Here is a 6,499-nt window from a genome sequence, read left to right as displayed (position 1 = left end):
TTTGTGTTTTCAAATAATGGGTTTTGAGGGGGAGGGAAAGGTTAACCAGACCATTTATTTTCCATCTCCCATCGATAAAATGTCACACAGGAGAGAGGTGGCAGAAACGCACTTTCACGTTAATTTTTTTACAAGGAAGATTGACTTATGAACCTACTTTGTTATTCCCTTTCATTCAATTTCCCTGTACCTCCTTTTCTATGAAGTGTAACGGTAACCCATTATTATTTTTATTGTTGGCACGTGCTTTGTGAACCATAAAGTGTACGCTATAAATGGGAGCGCTTTTCTTTTTTTTTTTTTTTGTAGTTTACGAAAAACTAATATTTTTTAAATTAATTTTTTATTTATTTTCAGCATAACAGTATTCATTCTTTTTGCACCACACCCAGTGCTCCATGCAAGCAGTGCCCTCTATGATACCCAACACCTGGTACCCCAACCTCCAAATCCCCCGCCCCTTCAAAACCCTCAGATTGTTTTTCAGAGTCCATAGTCTCTCATGATTCAGCTCCCCTTCCAATTTCCCCCACCTCCCTTCTCGTCTCTAACTCCCCATGTCCATGAAAAACTAATTTAAAAACATTCATCCACCAGAGTACCCAAAGGGCTCCCATATAAACTATCTGTCGTTACATTATGTCCCGATGTGGAGCTCGATCCCAGGATCCTGAGATCATGACCTGAACTGAAGGCAGAGGCTTTAACACACTGAGCCACCAGCCCCAATGTATTCTCTTCAGTACCAGAATTTGTAACCAATTGACAGATGAAAAAGGAGGCAGTCAAGTGAAAATCAATAGGTCTTAGACCTGCAAGAAATTTGAATTAGATGAATTCAGCTACTCAGGCACTGTTTCACATTTTCAGATCTCTGCAGAAAAGGGGTTAACCTTTTTACAGCATGTAAAAGAGAAGACTATAACACATACTATGTGTAAGCATGTAAATATCAAAAAATATCCCATTAGATGCTAAGACACACAGGGCCTATATTTTCTCTCAAATTCATGAATATGTAGGAGCAATAAGTGAGAAGTGAATGTATACTCTTCACTTCGAAGTCTTTTAGAAATCTAAAATATGACTTTCTATGGTTTGTGTCTCCATATTCCTTTATTGCCAGTTTGAACAAATCCACATGCTTTGATTCAAAGGTAATAAATTCCTCTTATTTGGAAACATGATGTTTATTTTTATTCTCTCACCCTTAGCAGGTGGTTTCATTTTAGCACACTTCAGAGTTATAATTTCATGCTTATTAAAAACATTTATTATGATCTACATAGATGAATGAAACTTTTATTTTATTAAATTATTTGACAAAAAATCTGTTATTTTTAAAAATGTATTTCCTTGAGGGTTATTTTAGAGCGTTCAGAGAGGATCTAGGAGTGTGGTATTATGTAGTTTTTAAGTAGGTATGAAATGGTTATTTATAGGATTGTTTCTTTAAGGCTTATGTATATTGTCCATTATATGCTATAAAATATTTTGAAAGTAAATTTAAGGTATGTTTTACATAGTTTATTTTTTGGAAATAAATATTGAAATGACTTGTGAAATTCAGTATATTCTCAACATTAATTTATTTTGAAATTTACCAGTTGTCTACTGAACTATTATATGGCAGATATTACTTCAGACTACACTGGTAAATGAAATACTTGGCTTTGTAGAACTTTTATTTTAATGGGTGAGACAATTCAAAGCTATAAACCTTAATAAAAATTGCATAGTGCATTCAAAAAGGATGAGTACAATGGGGAAAAAGAAAAACTCGATCAGGGTGAGAAAAATCAAGGTTGCTAGGCAGGGGATGGGGAGTTAAAATTTTTAATAGGAAGATCAGGGTAGTTACAATGAAGCTGACAATTGAACAAAGGTATGGAAAGGTGATGAATTTGCGCAGAACTATCAGCAATAAGGTCATTCCAGACAAAGGAATTGGCTATCTTGAAGGCCATAAGGTTGGATCATGCCTGGCATATCTGAGGAATAGCAAGGAGGCCACTGTGAGTGACTGAAGAGTAGCAGGGAAAGAGGTCACAGAGGTTAAATGAGTGGCTAGATCATGTAAAAGCTTAGAAGTCATTGTAAAACTCTGGCTTTTATATTTGGAAACTTACTGTGTGATAGAATTTCTGCTAATAACTGAGAGTTCAATTGTCCATAAAATTTCAAGGACTCTTATTCTAGTAAGACAGAATGAAGAGAAAGAGTTCATATTTTCACATGGTGTAACAAATGCTCAGAGATGCAAGTGTAGGAAGCTATAGGATCACAGAAGAAGGCACTAAAATCACACCAATATATTTGATGACTGTGACTATATATAAATTTTTATTTTCTAGATTTTTTATAGTCATGGAATCACACTGTATATACTATTCATTGCCTGGCTTTTCTTTTCTCAGCATCATTACTTTGAGAATCTCCAATTGTAAATAGTTCATTTTGATGTTGAATAGTAATCTCTTTAATGAATAGATCATAATTTTTCTTTGCTCTATGGATGGACATTGATGAACATTTCCACTGTTTTCAATTCTTAAAAATAAAGCTGCTATGAAATTCATATACAAGTCCCTGTATGAACATAGGGCTTGTTTCTCTTGGTTAAATGCCTAGAAGTAAAATGGCTATTTTTGTAACTGCAACATATTTTGCATTTAAAAAAATTTTCAAACTATTTTCCAAAGTGGTTGTATCATGATATATGCCAACAACAGTTTAGATTTTTTGTTGCTTCTCAATCTAGCTCAGACCAAGTACAATTAGCCTTTATAATTTTAGCCATTCTAATAGATATGTAAGCATGTCTCATTATGATTTTAATTTGTATTTCTTTAATGTCTAAATGTTGAGAAATTTGTCATGTGCCTATAAGCCATCCATATACTTTTGGTGACATGTCTCTTCCATTATTTCCTTCACATGTAAAATTGGATACTCTGTTTGGTTATTAGTAAGGTTTTTTATTTTTATTCATATTTAAATAATCAGAGTAGATGTCCATTATCAGATATGTAATTTGGAAATCGCTTGTCCATCTTTACAGTTTCTCAATGGAGCTTTGATAGCTGTGTCTTTCAAGAAATATGCTACTTCTTTCCTGGTACACGGAGGTATGACTAGAACATTATCAATGTTGATCTTTGCAAAGAAAATCATGGCTTAAGATATATGTAGTCTGCAGTTGTTGGGAGTGTTCACCATCCTTGCCTCTAACTCATCTCTCACTGCCCACACATTCAGATATAGGGGAATATTGATTGACAAAATATTAATTGCCAAATAACACTAGTTAGAGAATAAGAAAAATGCAGGCACCTGATTATATAATATTACATAAATAAAATGTGTTTTTATAAGTGCTATTGGAAGTAAATTCCTCAATACTTTAATCACACAGAATGATGGAATCCTAGATTTTTTTTTCTTGTATTTACTAAGAAAATGATCATGCCTCAAGTATATTAAAATGGAATAGGGAAAATTAAAAATTGTTTTAAGATGATTTGCGTGTGTTGTGCGTATGTGAGAGAGAAAGTGAGAGAGAAAGAGAAAGAAAAAGAGAAAGGGAAAGACAGAGAGGTGGCTGCAGTGAATTGATGAGTTGGAGGATAGATTTTAAAGTTTTGTCTTTTGCTTTCTACATTCCTTTTTCCTTAGGTACAAGAGAACAATCAGTAATATCTCAGAAGCCTGCTGGTAACATCAGCAGAAAGAATTAGAGGTTCCCAGAAAATTAAGATGACATATAGTTTTCCTGACATAAGAAAATCATTTTTTGTCCCCAGCTATTTTCAATGATCTATACCCCACCTGTGTACTTGCCCAAGCACACTTCTTCCAAAACTTCCTGGGAGGTTCTTACAAAGAAATGCAAAAACCTCACTCCTTAAGGATTTTGAGGGAACAAGGCAATGGGAAAACTAACAGTCACCACCAGACCAGGAAATAGCCTAAGCTATTGAGACAATAAATCAGTGGCAAAACTCCTAGTGCTATTTCAAAAGCAATCAAGGCCTTGCATTCCTTGTCCCAGAAAATGAGCCCAAGACCCCATCTAGTTTCTATCTGCTCTTGAAGCCTGTAGAGTCCCTTTCCCTTGTCCAACAGTTACCTCTGCTTTATTCTAACGTTGAAGTTTCTGCCCTCGGTGGAATACAAGCTTCATTCAGGTGAACATGCAATACATATTGCACAAATACATATGTGGATGTGCATGCATCCACAACCTTATGACCAACCATACACGGAATAATAAAACTCTCCCTTCTGAGTATTCATCTTAAATACTAAATAAAAATCTCTCTCCTGTTCAAACAGTCAAGGCTTTGGAACTTATTCCCTGTGATCTCCTTGTATGTTGTAAACAAAGATTCCTTTGTTTGACAACTCCACCTGTTTCTGTGATTCACCAAAGACTGACCTCAGTTAGTTCAGTTGCTGTAATGGCTTTCACTACTCTGATTCTACCTCTGCAAGTCTCCAAATTTAACTATTTTTTCTCCCAATTCTGCATGTTCTTGGCTTTAAACTGCAACTCTGAAGAGAAGATTTGCTTGTTTAAAAAAAAAAATCAAGAAAAGGTAGTAGTAGTTAACATTGTTACTTTGAACTTCCTGCCCTAAGGGGCTCTCCTGTTCTTTCTCTTTGACTTCCTGGACTAAAACGACAGAAATTTGGCAATACATCACTCCCCAATCCAGATTACTGCCAGAACAGTTTATACTCTTAGAAAAATATTAGTTTAAAAGATCACATAATTAAATACTTAAGCATGTAGTGTAATATAGTGGTTTACAAGAAATATATTTTGGTCATCTGAATATTTGGTTTTCAACCATGGCTACTGACTCACAGCTCCTAAAACTCTTGGGATTTCCTGTGATAAGGGTGAGAGAGGTGTGTTTTGTTCTGTTAATGAAGTGACCTTCAGACCTCACTCAAGGCAAGGGCTGTTTGCCTGAAGGACCAACCACTTGGTGAAAGCCTTCACAACTTTTTGCCTCCCCTTCCTCCCAATACAGGATTATCTGGGGAGGGAAGAGGATCTGGAGATTAGATCAGCAAATGACAATGATTTAGTCAGTCATGACTATGTCATGAAGCCTCCACAGAAAAGCTGAAAGGACTGGGTTCAGAAAGCTTTTAGTTTGTGAAATGTATGAAAAGGCAGGAAGAGTGGCAGTCTTACAGAAGGTAATAGAAGCTCTGTGCCCATTCTCCATACCTTGCCCTGTGCACTTCTTTATCTATCTATTGATTTAAATCTTCTATTATATCTTTTAATAAGCTGGCAAACATAAAGTAAGTATTTTTCTGAGTTTTGTGAGTCCCTGTAGCAAATTAAAAGAACGTAAGAAGTAGGCCACTGGGACCTCCAACCTGTAGTTGCTCAGTCACAAGCACAGGTAATAACCTGGGGCCTACAGTGAGACTGGCATCTGAGGTGGGGTTGGAGATAGTCTTGGAGGACTGATCCATTAACTGATGAAATCTTACACTATGTTCAGGTAGATAGTGTCAGAATTTAGTTGAATTCTTGGAGATCCTGCTGTTGTCTGAAAATTATTTGGCATTGTTGGTATGATGTCCTAAAACCCAAAAAGATATAGCTACCTCAAAATAAGAATACGGTTGACAGCTTATATATAATAAGTGAGTATTTCAGGGATTTAAAATATACCCAATAAATAATGTAAGGAAATAAGGAAAGATTTTGAAATAAAAACAAGAATAAGAACCTAGTGGTACTAATAGATTAAATATATGTAATCTAGTTGAATTAAGAATACAATGGATAGAATACATAATGGATTCAATAGAGATAAGAAGTCACTTAAGGATATAGTCATCTGGATACCAGCAAAGCATTAAAATTATCAATATAAAAGAGGTGTAAGATGTAGGTGATGTGTGTGGAACAAAAGCTAGAGAAGAAATTAGATTTCCTTACTACTCATAGCCTGTTGACAAGTCCTTGAAGCTCCTCTGGGGACTCAGCTGCTTCCATGTGGACACATCCACTCAGGGCAAAAAGCATTCTTAGTCCACCCCCCAGGATACTGAAAATCTACTTTCACATGTAAAAATTACTTTGGAAACTTCTTTATCTCTACTCCCCACCCCTGCCCTCAAGATATACATTGGCAATCATCTCCCAAGCATATACCCACTGATACACATCAGAAGAGTCTCTTCCCTGAGTTTTTACTAAATAGTAATAAATGACCTTTCCCTAACAATAGCTAGCCCCCTCAAGGTCCTGGAAACCTTGTTTATAAAATACCTTGGAGGCTTGTGCTATCCCTAACCTCCTCCCAAATTGAAAGTATATAATCAGCCACTCTTCATGACCCTCTCTCTCTACTCCAAATAAATAAATAAATATTTTTAAATAAAATAAAATAAATGACTTTTTTTAAATGAAAGAAGAAAAAGGAAAGAAATATTTGAATATTAATGTACATCTATTTCTCAAGCATAA

This window comes from Mustela nivalis (genome assembly GCF_964662115.1).
Source record: "Mustela nivalis genome assembly, contig: HAP1_SCAFFOLD_176, whole genome shotgun sequence".
NCBI classification, from domain to species: domain Eukaryota; kingdom Metazoa; phylum Chordata; class Mammalia; order Carnivora; family Mustelidae; genus Mustela; species Mustela nivalis.
This window is presented reverse-complemented; position numbering follows the sequence as displayed.